Genomic DNA, 19,644 nt, shown 5'->3' with positions numbered 1-19,644 from the left:
GAGGGTTGGGGGGAAATACTAAATAGGCAATAGATAAGTGGTATCTTGGGTGAAGGGTGAGACAGTACACAATACAGGGGAAACCAGCACAACTTGTACAAGGAAAGGTCATGGAGGCTCCATAGACACATCCAAACTCCCAGAGGGCCTGAATTGCTGTGTGGAGGGCTGTGGGGACCATGGTCTCAGGGAACATGTAGCTCAATTGGATAGCACAGTTTATAAAGACAATGTTCTGCATTCTACCTTGGTGAGTAGCAACTGGGGTCTTAAAAGCCCGTGAGCAGCCATCTAAGATACTCCACTGGTCTCATGCCTTCGGGAGCAAGGGAGAATGAAGAGAACAAGATACAAGGAAAAGATTAGTCCAAAGGACTGATGGACCACATCTACCGAGGCCTCCACCAGACTGAGTCCAGTACAGCTAGATGGTGTCCGGCTACCACCACTGACTGCTCTGACTAAGATCACCCCAGAGGGTTCTGGACAGAGCTGGAGAAGGATGTAGAACAATATTCTAACTCACAAAAAAAAAGACCAGATTTACTGGCCTAAAGGAGACTGGAGAAACCCTCAGAGTATGGCCCCTAGACACCCTTTTAGCTCAGTGGTTAAGTCATCTACGAGGTTCACCTTTCAGCCTGCAAGTGGACAGCCCCATAAAACCAAATGAGACTAATGAGGCACAGCAGTCCAGGGACAAGGGCCAAAAGGCAGAAGGGGACAGGAAAGTTGGTGATAGGGAACCCAAGGTTGAGTAAGGATAGTGTTGATGTGTTGTGAGGTTGTTAACAATTGTCATAGGGCAACATGTGTACTTTTAAATGATAAACTATTTTGTTCTGTAAGCCTTCATTTAAAGTGAGAATGTCAGCACAATTGAGGAAGCGTAGTTGATGTCACTGAACTGTGCATGTAGAAATTTTTGAAATGGTGTGTCTCTGTCTATGTATATTTTTACCAAAAAAAAAAGAGGTCGAGAAGGGAGAGGGTTGACATGTTGTGGGGTTGTTAACTACTGTTTCATGAGAAACTGTTTGTTCTGTAGGCCTTCATCTGGAGTACAATAAAAAAAAAAAAATTGGTGTCATCTGCATATTGCAGGTGGTGAATGAGTCTTCCTCCGATCCTAATGCCACGTTCTTTTTCATATAGTCCAGCTTCTCAGATTATCTACTCAGCATGTAGATTATTAAGTATGGTGGTAAAAGGATAAAACCCTGACGCAGGCTTTTCCTGAATTTAAACCATGAAGTATCCCCTTGTTCCATTCAAACCACTGCCTCTTGGCTATGTACAAGTTCCCATGAACACAGTTAAGTGTTCTGGATTACTATATATTATTTTGGAAATCAATGAAGATATATTCCAGTCAAATTAAAAAAATAATTAAATGATCAATTTACTTAAGATTGTTCAAATTATGTATTAAAAAATTAAAGTCTTCCTTTCTCTATTTTAACTCTAAACCTAATAACTTTGTTAAATTAGGGATACTCCCTCCAGGGTACAAAACTGGGCCTGTCATACTTAACGCATTGATTTTTCCTGCCATCTCTCCTCTCTCAGCACCAGAACTGTTAGTTCTAATGTTGCATTCTTAACACATAGCTTTGTGTGACGATCACTTAAGATAGTAACTGGCTATGTGCTGTCCCAACACTTCTTGACAAAGGGAAAATTCTATATCTCACTAAGACAATGTGACAGAAGAATTAGTAAACAAAAAGTTGTTTCTTTCTCCTCAAAGGATAATTTGCCTAGGATACCATGATTGACATTTTTATTACCAAAGAGCCTGAATGCTGGTTTTCTCTATATTAAAGCACATATTAAATGACCTGAGGATTTTCTTTTTAATTAACAAATACTAACATATCAACTGACTTCAAAGATTGTCTCCAAATCTTCTTCATATAATTTTACAGGTATAATTTATGACTTTTTGTGTTAATTGTTAAACAAGAATCCTAACTTAGGAGAGTTTCTGGATTGATAAAAGAATGATTAACATTTTTCTCTGTGACCTGTATAGGTTTTGGGACTCCAAAAATATTAATTACACAACATTTTAAAATTATACAAATTACGCTAAAGTTGTCCAAATGTATAGACTTGTATTCAGGTATAGACGTCATGTTAGTTACATAGCACTCAGTATAAAAAATAAATGTCATTTTAACAAAGGATATTTCAATACTATGTTTTTGAAGAGATCAATGATCTCATATTCTCACCAGAACAAAGTCAACATTTTTCATAGTTTGAAACTCATTTATATGTTCAATATTATGCATTTAATATATTTATATTTTTTCTAAATATATAGTTATAAAAACACAAATGAATATACAAATACATGAATGTATATTAAATATACATATTATTCAAATACATTACTCAGTAAACTAGAGCCAATTCAAATGTTTCAGTCTTGTTTCCTTTACAATTTTTTTTTCACTATTTTAAGATGACGTTAATAAAACAACAAATTGACAAGAAATAGACTCCCTGAACAACATAAAAGCAAAAACTCTAAATAAGATAACTAAAATAAGTTAAATCTGATCATTCTGAAAAGGCAAGTATATTTATTAAAGAGGACACTTTAATTAGTCGTTTAAGAACCAGATTCAAAGTCAACCAGCTGGTCTCTGTGTATGGCCGGAACTAAGATAATGTAAGCTCTGAGGTGGTGTAGTGACAACGTTTTGATACTATCACCAAGAAGCTAGAGAAGCCAGTGTTTAGAGAGAGTATATATAAACAAACAAACAAAGTAACAAAGACAGCAGAGAGAAAGTATATCCAAAACTTCTGATTGCTTCCCAACTAGACTGAATCTATCTTGAGGTATGGCTCATCCCTGCTTTTGTGTGCCAGAAGATAACTCTGTGTTTATATAAAAACTCCTACGTTTTATGTTTAAATCGGCCTCAGTATGTTTCTCTGAAGCCCTGGTGGCGCAGTGGTTAAGCATTGAGCTGCTAACCAAAAGGTTTAAATCCACCTTGGAAACCCTGTCAGGCAGTTCCACTCTGTCCTACAGAGTCACTATGAGTCTGAATCAACTTGACCGCAGTGAGTTTGTTTGGATTTATGTTTCTCTAACTTTTAACCAAAAGTCTTAATAAGACATAGTACACCTACTCCTCATTGACTATCTGCTTATCCGATATTTCACATTTAGGACAATAGTAAAAAAATCTACTCTCTGACTGCTTTGGGCATTAATGACATGCGTCTGGCAGTGACGAACACCGAGGTGCAAGGCGAGAGTAATGCTGGCTGCAGTGGCATCATTAGGTTTGGTTTTACTCAGTGTGGCAACTCACGGTGTCACACCCACCCCATTCCAGGGAACTTCTCCCATAGTAGCCCCAGCCTACACAGGGGAAGCTCCCTGAGCCCTTGGGACTCACTTCCTGCAGTGGGCACAGGTCCAGCTCCTAGCAGCTTATGGTGGCTCCTGGCTCCGGGCAGCGCAGAGCAAGCCAGGAGGACTTGCAGAAATAGCTGCTGGCCCCTGGCTTAGTGCTCCTGTGCAGTATCCCCCCAGGCTTGCGCCCGATGTGCTTAGGTCCCTCCAGTGTAGTCTTCCTGCCTGGCTCCATGGAAATGTGCTCTGGAACCAGCCTGCAGCTCCAACTACCTCCTGACCCAGTGCACCAGAGAGTAGACGTAGAAGACCAAGGGAGTAGAAGGAAGAAGGGAGAGGTGGCAGGGGAGAAGTTGGAGCAATGGGAGACAAGGAGGGAAAGGGGAGCGAAAAGGAGGAAGGGGTTGGAACAGACGTGCTGTCTTAGTTATCTAGTGCTGCTATAACCGAAATACCACCAGTGGATGGCTTCAATAAACAGAGATTTATTCTCTCACAGTCTGTTGTTGTTGTTGTTAGGTGCCGTAGAGTCAGTTCTGACTCATAGCGATCCTATGTACAACAGAATGAAACGCTGCCGGGTCCTGCAGCCATCCTCACAATTATTGTTATGCTTGAGCCCATTGTTGCAGCCACTGTGTCTTACTATCTAGGAGACTAGAAGTCCATATTCAGGACACCAGCTCTAGGGGAAGGTTTTCTCTCTCTGTCAACTCTGGGGGAAGGTCCTGTCATCAATCTTACCCCTGTCTAGGAGCCTCTCAGCGCAGGAACCTAAGGTCCAAAGGATGTTCTCTGTTCCCTGTGCTGCTTTCATGGTGGTATGATGTCCCACTGTCTGTCTGCTCGCTTCTTGCTTTTATATCTCAAAACAGATTGATTTAAGACACAACCTAATCTTGTAGATTGAGTCCTGCCTTATTAACATAATTGCTTCTAATCCCACCTCATTGACCTCATAGAGGCAGGATTCAGGACACACAGGAAAATCACATCAGATCACAAAACAGTGGACAACAACATAGTACTGGAAATCACGGCCTGGCCAAGTTGACAAACATTTTTAGGGGACACAATTCAATCCATGACACCTGCATAATTCCAATTTTGCATAATAACCTGGTCTTTGCAACCTAACCGTGTTGGTAAGTGAGGAGAGGGTGTACTTTTCAAAGTAATAAAATTATTATTGACCCGGGAAACTCTTGCTTATTTGTATGCTCTATTATTTGACAACCATGTTTCTAGGGCACTCTCTTCTTTCAGGAAAATTCAGCAATTTTGAATAATCAAGAGTGAGGGAACCGCAAATTTATTTCAGAAACTAAAAAAGGTTATTATCTAAAATAAAATAATAGCAGGGCAACACATATTTTGAGTAGCTATAGAACTGCTGATGTGGGCTTAAAGGCTATTTTAGACTTTGCCATCCAATTCAGTAATAAAATGATGAGCCAAGGGAAAAGGAACACTATGGAAATATACTCTGACTGCATATTTGCTATTACTCTTCCACTGACTTTATCTCATTAGTAAATCATAGACAGTACTGTATTAGCTCAGCATGGAAAGGCTGCATTCCTGTATATAATGCTTCATCTGCAAATCTTCTTGAATTTTCTATGTCATCCCATAGGGCTACAAGATGACCAAGAAACTAGCAGCAGAAGATTTCATTCTAACGTTTGAGCGTAGAATGAAAAGAAAACAATAAAGGCATCAACAATACATGGTAGTGGATGACATCTTTATAGCATGGCAAATAAAGATGATTTGAAACAGCCCATTGGTTTTTTTCTTCACGTCCAGAAACTAGAGTAAATATATAATTTGATCTTGCTCTATCAGTTGAAGGCATTTCTTTTTTCTGAAATTTGTGACATTACTCATGTTGCTAAAGTTCATACCTGCCCCGGCTTTCAGGCTTTAAAGCTCAATCGTTAAATCTTGCTTCAAGGTGAAATGTGGTGAGATAAATGGGAGAGACTGAAAGATGAAAGTTTTGGTCTCTGGTTACAAAATAAAGAAATTAAAATGTGGAGACAAAGAATTATGATGGTGTCACTTAATTATGAGCTTTAAATTGTAACACCCATTATCTCTCTGTTAATATACTTTTATGAAATTCTTTTACTCTAAGTTAGAACTGAAGACGTGGCGTAATTATTTGATACTCATGTAAAATATTCAGCAAGTATGTAAGCAGTCACCAGTTGGTTGATTTTTTTTTTTTCCCTAGAGGGATATTTAACTTTGTTTATCATGGTTAAGAGCTCGGGCGCTAACCAAAAGGTCAGCAGTTCAAATCCACTAGCCTCTCTTTGGAAACCTTATGGGCCATTCTATGCTGTCCTATAGGGTTGCTGTGAGTCTGAATCTACTTGATGGCAATGGGTTTTATCCATTCCATATAGTTTTTTTTTTCTTTTTCTTTTTAGTGACAAGGAGCATTATAAATGTCTAGTCAATGTTAAAAAAATACTGCTCTGATATTTGAAAGTAAATTTGTGACTAGTGATATATTCCATTCTTAAAGTTCTCATAAAAGAAAGAATATTAAATATTCAATTTAAATGATATAAAAAGAAACAAAAGCATCACTGTTGGAGGATTCCTCCAAAATTAATGAAATAAAATTTTAAAATATCCATTTTATAATGATAATCCAGCATAATTTTTAATACGACAAGGGTTCATTTTCTTTTCATGTAGCCTACCTTGAACCAGCTGAAAGCATATGAAGCTTTTTATGAATAGAGTACACAGTTGACTCAGAAAGTAACAGAGCCTAGAAACTCTAGGTTGCTTTAAAAAGCAGTTTATTTAGAAAAATGATAGAAATAATGGACATATGAAGCCAAACTATATTTTAATCAGTTTATATTTGAGGAAGGGGCTAAAAAGTAGGGATAGATACCCCTACATTCTGTACCATTATGCACATGCAAATGTACAATGGTGGTGGTGGTGGAGGGCAATTTGCTATTTTCCAGCTTACAGCAGAATGTAAAAATGTTTTGCATTTGCCTAAAATATATCTTAAATTTGGTTATGCATAAAATTTTGGCTGTTCTTAAAATTCCAACTCAAGTCCTACCTCCTCTTCCTGGTAGGCTTGGCCCATCCCTATTGCCATTTGATAGTCATTATATACTGTCTTATGCTGAAAATTACCTTCATTGTGTTTTTGTTTCATTGTTCCTACTTAGACTGTGTGATTAATCACTTCTGTGGAATCATTTGGTTTCATATTTGTATCTCTAAGGTTCTAAGATATATTATAACTTTGAAGGACAGTATTTGAATGTTTTGAAAAATGTTATTTATTCTATGTTATGGATTGAAATATGTGTTGTAAATCCTAAACTTTATGGCTGTTTTTTATAATCTCATTTGGAAATGAGTTGTCTTTGTTATGTTAATGAGGCAGAATTAGTGTAGGGTGTATCTTGAATCAATCTCTTCTGAGATACAAAAGAGATTAAACAAGCAAACAGAAGAGAGATGGGAAGGATAGATGCCAAGACACATGGAGACCTCCAAGGAACCAGGAAGCACAAGCTGAAGAGACAAGGACCTTCCTCCAAAGCCAACAGAGACAGAAAGGCTTACCCTAGAGCTGGCACTCTGAATTCAGACTTCTAGCCTCCTACACTGTGAGAAAATAAATTTCTGTTTGTTAAAGCCATCCACTTGTGGTATTTCTTTTACAGTCCTAGGTAACTAAGACAGAATTTGGTACTGAGAGTGAGGTGCTGCTCTAACAAACATGTACGATGTGCAATGTGGAAGTGGTTTTGGAATTGAGTAATGGATGGAGGCTGGAAGAGTTTTAAGGTGCCTAATAGTAAAAGCCTAGATTGCCTTGAAGAGACTGTTGGTAGAATTGTGGACTTCAAAGGCAATTCTGATGAGGGCTCAGAAGGAAGTGAGGAGAGCTATAGAGACAGCCTCTGTCATGTTAGAGAACACATATGGCGCCAGCAACAGAATGTTGCTAGAAATGTGGACATTATATGTGCATCTGGTGAGGCTTTAAAACAAAATGCTGAACATGTGGTTGGACAATGGAAAAAGGGTGATTCTTTTTATACATCTGAATCACGTTCAAATGTTTGGTGGAAGGTAGAACTTGTAAGTGATGAACTTGGATATCTGACCAATGAGATTTCTAAGCAAGATTTTAAAGGGACCATGTGATCTTTCCTTGACACATATAGTAAAATATGATAGGAAAGAGATGGACTTAAAAATGAACTGTGCAAAATGAAAACAGAACTTAAAGATTTGGAAAATTCTGTTGTACGAACTAAGGACACGTGTCCTAGAATTTTCACCAAGGACGTGGCTACACAATCTTTTGTTAAAGAGATTAAGCCCATGACTGATGGATCTAACCAACTACAACAACAGAAAACCCATCAGCTTAGACTGAAGGAGCCAGAGACAGCATGAAAGGAAAGAAAACTGTGCCTCTTGGAATTCTACAGACAGGAAAGAAGCCAAAGGAGCTACATCTGTTGTCTTCTAAGAAAAGAAAAGCACCATCCCTGGAGCAGTTAGGAGATTAACGGAACTGTTGGAAGGAGCATGGGAAGCAAAGCCTTCTCAGTTTCAAAGGGTGGGACCACGGTCTCCTGTTTCTCAAAGGGTAGGGCAGCACCTCCAAGGTTTCAAAGAGTCAGATCTTTGCCAGCTTGGTTCCAGAGTGTGTGGCTGCTGTTCATGAATGCCAGGGGGATTGGGTCACTGCCAAATCTGAGGTGGCAGAGCTGCTATGCCCAAGGGGTGGAAGAACAGGGCCTTCTGGGGCCAAAGGGTGGGGCTGCCACTCAGATGGACTAGGAGAATAGGGCCACCCAAAGCTGAGGTATCTGAGCTGCTGTCCCAGAGGGTCTGGAAGGCAGAGATGAACCCCAGAGCTGATGGGCCTCAACCCAGAATCCAGAGGACATGGCTAACACCCAAAGTCTGCAGGGCAGGACCTTTATCTAGATGGTCTAAGAGAATAGAGGATTATTTTCAAGCCTTGAGAGCTGGGTTTTGGACTTCCTTGGTGCCTGTTATCCCTTCTTTCCTTCCAATTTCTCCCATTTGTAATGGAAATATCACCTTGTGCCTGTTCCACCATTGTACTTTGGAAGTAGATAACTTGTATTATAGATTTCACAGGTTCACAGATGAAAGAAATTTTACTCCAGGATGGAATATGCCTAAAGTTTCACCCATATTTGATTTAGATGATTCAGAAGATGAGATTTTGGATTTGGAGTTGATTTAAGACTTTTGGGATGATGTGATGGGGTGAATATGTTTTGCATGTGGCAAGGACATGAATTTGCGGTGGGCAAAAGGTAGAATGTTATGGATCGAATTATGTTCCCCAAAAATATGTGTTGTATATCCTAACCTTTATGCCTATGGTTATAATCCCAACTGCGAATGGATTATCTTTGCTATGTTAATGAGACAGGATTAGTATAGAGTATATCTTGAGTCAATCTCTTTTGAGATATAAAAGAGACTAAACAAAAGCAGAGGAGAGATGGGGTAAGATAGATGCCAAGACACATGGATATCTCCAAGGAAGCAGGAGGCAGAAGCTGAAGAGACAAGGACCTTCCTCCAGAGCCGACAGAGAGAGAGAGCCTTTCCCCAGAGCTGGCACTCTGAATTCAGACTTCTAGCCCCCTACACTGTGAGAAAATAAATTTCTGTTTGTTAAAGCCATCCACTTGTGGTGTTTCTGTTATAGCAGTACTAGATAACTAAGACATTCCACTTTTCTAAAGAAACACTGAATCTTGAAGTTAGGCAAAAGTGTACAAAAATCAACCACGATTTTTTTTTTTTTTTTGGCTTCAAATTTTGAACTAATAACAGTGGGATTGACTTATAAATGGACAGACATCATTTTCATCTGGAATAATAAATTTTAGATTATCTTAATTAGACTTTGACCCATAAACTTAGTACAATCTATTTCCCTCATCTGACTTCTTCCTTTACTAATAGTTCCATGATCTAGTAAATCTCTACATTAGTTTAGAAATGTTTCACCAAAAAAAGTCTTACCTAATAACAAGTACACTTGGAATTTAACATTCATTCAATAAATATTAATAAATATTTTCAATGACAAGGAAGAAAAGGAAAGAAGTGTGCCAAAGGATAAGATTATATTTCAGTTATTTAAAAGGTAAAGATAATATCATTAGTATGATAAGATCTTCAGAGGCTTAAAAATCTGGCTTGGAATTCTAGGAGCTGGAACAGTACTGTAGGCATCTCGTTTTTGTTTTTGTTTTGATACAGTTTCCACCAGCTACTCCTATCATCATACTTGCACTGCAGAATTGAAAAAGATTTTCAAAGCTTGGGGTTTATTACTGGAGTTTCATTTTCCACCAGAAAATAGTTTATTTTTCTTTATATAAAATGTCTATTTCTATCAGGAACTATACTAAAGACATTTTCTAAGATCCTGAGATGCATCTTCTGTAATACATCAGATATTTGGAGAGTGGGGAGCCATTATATTATTGATTCTTTGCCGAGTTCCTTGAGGTGTTAGCATACAGAAGCTGTGACTTTAGGATTATAAGTGATTTATATGTTGTGCTGTTTGCATACTTATTTAACTCACTGCCCTAATAGTTCTCTTTGAAGGCTAAGATCACCAAACTCACTTTAGACATTGACTTTCACTTTTCCCAAAGCTGTTGAAACTGGCATGGCTGACCTGGATACTTGCGGAATATTACTACATCCTTTCTGAAATCTGTCCTTATTTTTTCCTGATATTTTCAGTAGCTAATACAATTAATTGTTGCTTCACAGAGGGAGATTAATAAAGGATGTGCAGAATATTTTAAGTACAGTAGTATCCAATATGTTTGTGTGTATTTCCTTTCCTGCATTCATTTCCAAGCTTTTTTTCCCTTCCATTACATTAAAATTAATATTTCTATCCATGTAATAAACCTGTCACCATCGAGTCGATTCTAACTCACAGCGACCCTATAGGATGGAGTAGAGCTGCCCCCATAGAATTTCCAAGGAGCAGCTGGTAGATTCAGACTGCTGACCTTTTGCATAGCCGCCAAGCTCTTAACCAGTACACCACCAGGGCTCCAACTATGTAACACAGGATGATAATATGTGTTATTTTATCCTTTGATCCCTAGAATAAGGTCCATCTAGAAGTGCTTGGCTGCTAACCAAATGGTTGGCTGTTCGAACTCACCAGCCACACTGGGAGAAAAGACCTGGCAATCTGCTTCCATAAAGATTACAGCCTAGGAAAACCTAGGGGGCAATTCTACTCTGTATAGGGTTGCTAGGAGACGGAAACTGACTTGATGGCATGGAACAACAAAGAACTTGTGCAAATGATTAATGCGCTTGACTGCTAACCCAAAAGGTTGGAGGTTTGAGACCAACCAGAGGTGCCTCAGAATAAGGGTCTAGTAGTCTACTCATAAAACAATCCGCCAATGAAAACCCTACATAGCACAGTTGTACTCTGACAAATAAGGTCACCGTGAGTTGAAATCAACTCAGAAATTTTGTCTTGATGGGATATATACGTATATTATTTATATATATATATATGCAGTTCTACTTTGTCCTATAGGGTTGCTATGAGTTGGAATCGACTCGGCAGCACCTAACAACAACTACAATGTATATTACTTATTTATATTATTCTTTAGAGTCCTATGGAAGAATTTATTTGTACATTCTTGTTTGTTTGTTATAGCTCTTTGAAGTATTATTGTTTTCCTCTTACAATTAAGACAACCCAAGGTCCATAGTAAGTGAACAATTGGAACAAGTTCTTCTGTTGCCAGAACCTGTGCCCCCCTAGACGATACTGTACCTGGGTGAGGGGATGAGGGAAAAGAACGTATGGTTGGTCATACATCTCTTTAAAATGTTTGCTGACGGCCAATCATACCTACATACAAGCATATATGGGATATCTCAGCATTACTAAGAACAAGGAATTTCTAACAGTGTATTTCCTCCTGTTGCTTCTTTGTCTGCCACAGATTTGCATCTAGGCAATAAAATCATGGAAAGTAACTGCCTAAAGGTGTTGATCCATATGAGGGCAGAGAAGATATAAGGAAAGAATACCAGAAAGTTGTAACATAGAAAGTCTGACATTTGTGAGTTAAATTCCCAGTATCTCTATTTTGTCTTGAAATAAGTTTTTCTTTTCTGTTTCTTAGAAAGATAGTTTATTAGTTTCCTCAGACTGTCATAACAAAGTACCACAAACTAAATGGTTTAAAGCAAGACATTGATTGTCTCACAGTTTTGGAAGTTAGCAGTCCAAAATCAAGGTGTTAACAGGGCAATAATAACATGTTCTGAAGCCTCTAAGGGAGAATCTTTCTTTTCCTCTTCCGGCTTCAAGCTCCTTGCCTACTGGCAGCATAGTGCCAATCTCTGCCTCCGTCTTCAGACTGTCATCTTTCCCTCTGTGTCTGTGACTCTGTGTTCAAACTTCCCTCTTCTTATAAGGACACCAGTCATATTCAATTAGGGCCACCTTAATCCAGTATGACCTCATCCTAATTACATCAGCAAATACCCTCTTTCCAAGGTATGCGACATTCACAGTTTCTGAGTAGACATGACTTTTTGGCAGCCATTATCAGCCCAGCACAGATATCTTTCAAGAGCTGTAGTGCAGGAAGGATTCTGTATTTGTTTGAGGTAATAAGGGATCAAAGTGTTGCTCTGTGTGTGGTGTGTGGCACAGCATATGAAGGCAAGTTTTATTCCATCAGAGGTGAGCATACAGACATGATAATATGGTGGAGAATAACAAGGCATTGGTTTTCATTTATAAGGCCAATTAACACAACGGGGTTTCTTCTAGCCTGTTGTGTTGATAAACTAATTAACACCTCCTATGCCACAGACATGTTATATTGGGAAACATGTATTCTATTTCCATGTATATTATTTATGTTATTATTTAGAGTCTTATGGAAAAAAATTATTTGTACATTCTCATTTGATGGTTACAGCTCTTTGAAGTATTATTATAATGCTATCCTCTATTACAATTAAGACAACTCAAGTTTAATGTTGGATCCAGTCTACTCAGCTAGTTGCCAGTTTTCCCTATTTTCCTTTTAATATCCTCATTATCAGTGAAGCCATATCTTCATAGTGAGTCTTTACTGACTAAAACACAAAGATTTCTAAGAGAGAAATTGATAGCAGACATCTTGCTATGATTTTGTGGTTTTCTTATCCACAAAACCAAATATTCACTTTAAAGAAATCCCTGACCAAATCACTCCTCAGCCTCTTTTCCTTCACCCAAAGTTGCAAATCTTTCCTTTCCCATTAGAAGCCAGGCTTACTAAATTTGAATGTCAAAAGATACAGTTGGGTGGAGAAGCAGATCTCAGTAAAAGGAGAGGGCAACATTGAATAAATAGTGTTAAAATTAGTCAATGGTTGGTTTTCTATATTTCTCTGTTCTCTTCTCTTTGTAAGCCCCATTGCACCTAGCTTCTTTAAGCCTTTTGCTTTTTCTAAGATCAAAATGGCCTCCCTGTGTGCATATGACCTCTTTTGGGGCCCTGGTGGTAGAGTGGTTAAGAACTATGGCTGCTATCCAAAGGGTCCGCAGTTCAAATCCACCAGTCACTCCTTGGAAACCCTATAGGACAGTTCTACTCTGTCCTATAGGGTCACTATGAGTTGGAATTGACTCAAGGACAATGGGTTTGGTTTTGGTTTTTATATGCATATAGAATAACTGTTCAGAATAAATCTTATGTTCAAATTTCAGTGAATTTTAATTATTTTTAAGAATATAAATGCAAGTAATCTATTACAATATTCAGTATTCTGTTAATTCCTCCTTATTAGAAGTTGTCAGTGGTATGAACAATGAGAAGAGAGCAGCAAGTAGTTCATTTGTAATATGTGAAAGAATACTGTTCTAGGATAAAATCACCACAAAGTTATAGTAAAGCAAGAAGAAAGATTTTATCAGTGTATGTTCCAAGAGGAAAAAATGGGAAACAGACAAACATGCTGCCAGAGCCGTATCTGCCCTAGTCCAAGGAATGTTACAAAATCATCAGTGTGTATTAACATTACAAATGGGTAAAGTCATTAAAAGTTTCACTCTTTCACAGATTGGCTAAAAACTGCCAAATCACAGTGATTCTACATTTTGAATTGTCTTTCTTAATAATCATGGTACAAGTTTCAGTAAGACGGTCAGGATGGTCTTCACTGGCCCAACAAATCTTACTATTTACTAAATGCTGATAGAAAAAGATAAGAGTGGAAAATATGTGGGTCTTTGTGCTCTAAGTATTTATGTGAAAGATCCCCTAAGCTTTCCAAGGTTGTCCTAGCTATTGATGTTTTTTTTTTTTTTTTTTTTCTTTTTTTTTTTAACCTCAGGGCCCAGTTGATGTGTCCTTGTGAGTCCTTGTGAGTCCAGCTTCCTCTGGGTCACATTCTTTATACTCAAGGACAGGGAATAATAACTCCAATTTTAACTCTTAAGTCAGTACGATGACTCTTACCAGTGTGCACTTTATCATCTGAAGCAGCATGGAAACTTCAGTGAGATTATCTTTTATAGACCAGTACAACATGAGACAACAGTTGGGGAAGGAGAAGAGGGGAAGAGAAAGTCAGTTTCTAATGAGAATGACACACATATTGGGCTGGAAAAAGGAAGATAGAGAGTGGAATTGAGCCGAGTGCAATAATGGGGAAATAGTTAATCATTATCCTCAATCAAATACCTACAGAGACTGTGTCATAGTTTCTTAGTGCTGCTATGACAGAAATACCACAAGTGGGTGGCTTTAACAAACAGAAATTTATTTTCTCACTGTTTAGGGTGCTAGGAGAAGGCACTCTGTCCACTCTGGGGGAAGATCCTTGTCTCAGCTTCTCCAGGATTATTCTTCGCATTCATTGGACATCCCCAGGTGGCATCTGTTTTCCCCTATTTCTGCTTGCTTCTAGCTGTGCGTAATCAGCTCGTTTTACATCTTGAAAGTGATTGGCTTAAAACACACCCTACACTGATATGTCCTCATTAACAAAAAAAAAAAAGGAAGAAAATCTTATTCCCAATGGGATCACATCCACAGATATAAGGATTAGAATTTTTACAACACATATTTTTGGGGGATACAACTCAATCCATAACAGACAGGCAGGCCAATAAATGACTCACCTGGTCAGGTCTAACATTATCAGGTGAGGACAATGGTGACAGGAGAATGCATAGCATTTCAAAGGGGGCAAAGGATACTCATCCCCAACCACGGAGAAACATGTCCATATTGCATACCCGTATTGCCAGATATCTTGATTTTTCAAGAAACATCAGAAATCTAGGTTTTTATTCAGAATGCCTAAATTCGCAAACTTTAAAGCATTATGTGGCTCAACAAAAATATTCCTGTGATCTGCTTTTGGACAAGAAGCTGCCAGTTTGCCACCTATGCCATCTGTGCTTTAGATTTTTGTTCCCAACTTCCCACAAATTCATAGCTCCACCAACTGTATATTCTCAAAGTGTGTGAGATTAGGAATGTGAGGCATAAACTTGCTAAGATTTTGCTATGAGTGAATAAATTGGTCAGCTGGTCCTTAAACAGACTACTATCATTATAGGATGATAGTGACAGGACAATATCCATATGGATATACGGAAGACCAGTTAATATGACTATTAGTCAACCACTAAGGCCAAAGATAAAGAAATTGAAGATTTTCACCAGCTTCTGTAGTCTGAAATTGATCCAACATGTAATCAGGATGCATTGATAATTACTGGTGATTGGAATGAGAAATTTGGAAACAAAGAAGGATAGGTAGTTGGAAAATATGGTCTGGGTGATAGAAACAATGCTGGAGATCACATGCTAGAATTTTGCAAGACCAACAACTTCATTGCAAGAACCTTTTTTCACTAACATCAACAGAGATTATATACACGGACCTTGCCAGGTGGAATACACAGAATCAAATTGACTACATCTGTGGAAAGAGACAAAGGAAAAGCTCAATATCATTAGTCAGAACAAGGCCAGACGCCAACTATGGAAAAAATCATCAATTGCTCCTATGCAAATTCAAGTTGTAATTGAAGAAAATTAGAACGAGTCCATGAGAGCCAGAGTACGACCTTGAGTATATCCCATCTGAATTTAGAGACCATCTCAAGAATAGATTTGAAGAGTTGAACTCTAATGACTGAAGACCAGATGAGTTGTGAAATGGTATCAAGGACATCATACATGAAGAAAGCAGGAGGTTATTAAAAAAACAGGAAAGAAAGAAAAGACCAAAATGGATGTCAGAGAGAAGAGACTCTGAAACTTGCTCTTGAACGTCGAGTAGCTAAAGCAAAAGGAAGAAATGATAAAGTAAAAGAACTAAACAGAAGATTTCGAAGGATGGCTCAAGAAGGCAAAGTAAAGTATTATAATGACATGTGCAAAGAGCTGGAGATAGAAAATCAAAAGGGAAGAGCATGCTTGGCATTTCTCAAGCTGAAATAGCTGAAGAAAAAATTTAAGCCTCGAGTTGCAATAGTGAAGGATTCTATGGGGAAAATATTAAACAACGCAGGAAGCATCAAAAGAAGATGGAAGGAATACACAGAGTCATTGTACCAGAAAGAATTGGTTGGCATTCAACCATTTCAAGAGGTAGCATATCATCAGCAATCAATGGTACTGAAGGAAGAAGTCCAAGCTGCACTGAAGGCATTGGCAAAACAAGGCTCCAGGAGCTGAGGTGAATAACAATTAAGATGTTTCAACAAAGGAATGCAGCCCTGGAAGTGCTCATTAGTCTATGCCAAGAAATTTGGAAGACAGCTACATGGCCAACGGACTGTAAGAGATCCATATTTATGCCTGTTTATGCCTAGAAAGGTGATCCAACAGAATGCAGAAATTATCAAACAATATCATTAATATCACACACAAGTAAAATTTTTCTGAAGATCGTTCAAAAGTGGCTGCCGCAGTATATCAACAGAGAACTGCCAGAAATTCAGGCCGGATTCAGAAGAGGACGTGGAAACAAGGATATCATTGTTGATGTCAGATGGATCCTGGCTGAAAGCAGACAATACCAGAAAGATGTTAACCTGTGTTTTATTGACTACACAAAGGCATTCGACTGTGTGGATCATAACAAATTATGGAGAACTTTGCGAAGAATGAGAATTCTGGAACACTTAATTGTGCTCATGAGGAACCTGTACACAGATCAAGAGGCAGTTGTTCGAACAGAACAAGGGGATACTTCGTGGTTTAAAGTCAGGAAAGGTGTGCATCAGGGTTGTTTCCTTTCACCATACCTATTCAATCTGTATGCTGAGCAAATAATCTGAGAAGCTTGACTATATGAAGAAGAAGGTGACGTTGGGATTGGAGGAAGACTCATTAACAACCCAGATTATGCAGATGACACAACCTTCCTTGCTGAAAGTGAAGAGGACTTGGAGCACTTACTGATGAAGATCAAAGACCACAGCCTTCAGTACTGATTACACCTCAACATAAAAAGAAAACAAAAATCCTCACAACCGGACCAATAAGCAACATGATAAATGGAGAAAAGATTGAAGTTGTCAAGGATTTCGTTTTACTTGGATCCACAAATAACACCCATAGAAGCAGCAGTCAAGAAATCAAAAGATGTATTCCATTGGGCAAATCTGCTGCAAAAGACCTCTTTAAAGTGTTGAAAAGCAAAGATGTCACCTTGAAGACTAAGGTGCACCTGACCCAAGCCATGGTATTTTCAATCCCATCATATGCATGTGAAAGCTGGACAATGAGTAAGGAAGACCGAAGAAGAATTGACGCCTTTGAATTGTGGTATTGGCGAAGAGTGTTGAATATACCATGGGCTGCCAGAAGAATGAACAAATCTGTCTTGGAAGAAGTACAACCAGAATGCTCCTTAGAAGCAAGGAATGTGAGATTGTGTCTTATATACTTTGGACGAGTTGTCAGGAGGAATCAGTCCCTGGAGAAGGATATCATGCTTGGTACAATACAAGGTCAGCAAAAAAAGAGGAAGATCCTCAGCAAGATAGATTGACACAGTGGCTGCAACAATGGAAACAAGTATAACAAGGATTATGAGAATAGTGCAGGATCTGGCAGTGTTTTGTTCTTTAGTACTTAGGGTCGCTATGAGTTAGAACCGACTGGATGGCACCTAACAACAACAACAACAACAACAACAACGACTATTCATCATATGTATTGCAATTAAAACTTCTTGACTTGCCAGTGTGGCAGTTTAAAAGAAAATGTTCATATAAACCTTATTTCGTGGTTAAAATGACTTCGAAACAAAGTTAAGTACCAATAGTCAAGATGAAAGTGAACAGAGAGCTAAGGAGCAGCAAATGAGGTTTCTGCAAGATTGCCGGGTCTTCTCTTTGACTTTGCATCAGAAAAGTTTTTGGAAATATACTTTATGAATGCCAGAGATCTGATAGGACCAGATCCTTAAAATGCCATGAAAATAATCAAAGTTAGAATGGTTAGAAATGTGAGATGGGAAATAAAATTATCAGAATGCTATAAAAATTGAAAAGTAATGTCAATATGTAAATCATACGTGAATAACTTGTAAAACTGAAGGTCTGTGTTTTTCTTCAGAGTGTCTCTGTTATCTATCCATCCTTCACTCCGGTCTCTGCTAGGGCAGTTGTGTGACTCCCCTCCACCCCCCGCTTGTCCCTCTTTAAAGCATATAATAAGTCATGAAAATTAGGACTTTAAATTTTTCATTTTTAAAGTAATGAGTATTATACAATCTGGCTTTTAATAGCTTTTAATAGCACAGTGAGCTCTAGAGGGTCCAATTTACAGGAACTGAAACTGCATTCTACTATTTACCAGTATATGAATTTGGACAACTCAAGTCATCTGCCTCTCAATTACTACTCATAAGTACAGAGAATACTAGTAGTGCCTATGATATGAAGTTCCTTTGAAGAATGAATGCATTAACATATATATTTTAAAGGACCACCCCCAAAATACAGGGGTTTGGCATAAGGAGAGGCTTCTGGACTTCATGTTGTTATTAACTTCTCAGTCTGAGTTGACTCTAAAAAGCCAGCTAGCCAGAATGCTTTAGGAAGCCTGCAGGCTCATCTCCCCTCCCTTTTACTCACAGCATGCTCCTAGGAAGAACACTTGCTCAGGCTGGCCCTCGATATATGCATAGATTAACAAGATGTTAACTGGCTCAAATTTATGATCAGCAAAACAACGTTTAAGTGATCTCATAATTGTCTTGAGTGCCTTAAAGCATGATTTTTTAAAAAAAATATAATTCAAATGAAGGTTTACAGAACAAACTAGCTTCTCATTAAACGTTGTTACTCATGTTGTTTTATAATATTGGTTAACAACCCACGACATGTCAACACTCTACCTTCTCGAACTTGGGTTCCCTATTACCAGCTCCCTTGTCCCGTTCTGCCTTCTAGTCCTTGCCCCTGGGCTGGTGCACCCCGTTAGTCTCGTTTTGTTTTATAGGACTGTCTGATCTTTGGATGAGGGGTGAACCTCAGGAGTGACTTCATTACTGAGCTAAAAGAGTGTCCGGGAGCCATACTCTTGGAGTTTCTCCAGTCTCTGTCAGGCCAGTAAGTCTGAACTTTTTTTTGTGAGTTAGAAGTTTGTTCTACATTTTTCTCCAGCTCTGTCCAGGACCCTCTGTTGTGACCCCTGTCAGAACAGTCAGCGGTGGTTACCGGGTGCCATCTAGTTGTGCTGGACTCAGTCTGGTGAAAGCTGTGGTACTTGTGGTCCATTAGTCCTTTGGACTAATCTTTCCCTTGTATCTTTATTTAGTTTTCTTCTTTCTCACTTGCTCCCAAAGGGATGAAACCAGTAGAGTGTCTTAGATGGCCACTTACAGGTTGAAGCATGATTTTGTAAATGTCAACCAATCAGAATCTTTTCCTTGTTAAGTTTCTGTATTTTCTGTACTTAAACTCTGTGGAAAATTCCTTTCCCCGGATTGCTTTTGTGAATCCTTATGAAGTGCCACCCGATCCAGATCGCTCTGTTCCTTCACTAAACTCATTGCTTTATTTTAACAGAAACTTCGGTTTGCTCTTTGACAATATAAAACATTTAGATTACTGACACTGAAAAGTCTGAATAAATATTTGTTATATTATTATATGTATGTTCATCATCTTGCTTAAGGAT

This window comes from Trichechus manatus, unplaced genomic scaffold (assembly GCF_000243295.1).
Source record: "Trichechus manatus latirostris isolate Lorelei unplaced genomic scaffold, TriManLat1.0 scaffold00032, whole genome shotgun sequence".
NCBI lineage: Eukaryota > Metazoa > Chordata > Mammalia > Sirenia > Trichechidae > Trichechus > Trichechus manatus.
Note: the sequence above shows the minus strand (reverse complement) of the source record.